We start from the raw sequence: 318 nt of genomic DNA, 5'->3' as shown, positions 1-318 counted from the left end.
AGCTGTTGTCATGGTGAAACCTCTGAACTCAAATTTTAGGGGTTTCTATATTAATAAAGAAAGAAAAGTAAAATCTTTAGGCGTTCCTAAAGATGAATCTGTAATAAAACCGTCAGAGTCGACCTGCGTGAACGGACAAAAGCACTTTTTAACCTCGTGCAATACGTAAAGAGGAAGTTGGCACATGGACGTAACAGAAATGGTAAACACAGCTTACACTGGTTCTCTTAACTGGCTTATTGGGAAACCACAAGGTCCTCTTTAAAGCTGCTCTGGTGGGTCATTAAAGGTGCATTAAGCAATATTTTATTTTAGAAA

General features: G+C 38.1%; 1 protein-coding gene across 1 annotated transcript in view; it reads left to right on the top strand.

Moving 5' to 3' along the window:
• The window catches only part of LOC118331560 (F-BAR and double SH3 domains protein 2-like), a gene marked incomplete in the record, with an annotated part of 27942 nt that overhangs the window by 18051 nt on the left and 9573 nt on the right, over positions 1-318 (top strand).

The sequence above is a fragment of the Morone saxatilis genome, unplaced genomic scaffold (assembly GCF_004916995.1).
Source record: "Morone saxatilis isolate NCDOM2014 unplaced genomic scaffold, NCSU_SB_2.0 Contig20, whole genome shotgun sequence".
Taxonomy (NCBI): domain Eukaryota; kingdom Metazoa; phylum Chordata; class Actinopteri; family Moronidae; genus Morone; species Morone saxatilis.
This window is presented reverse-complemented; position numbering and strand designations above follow the sequence as displayed.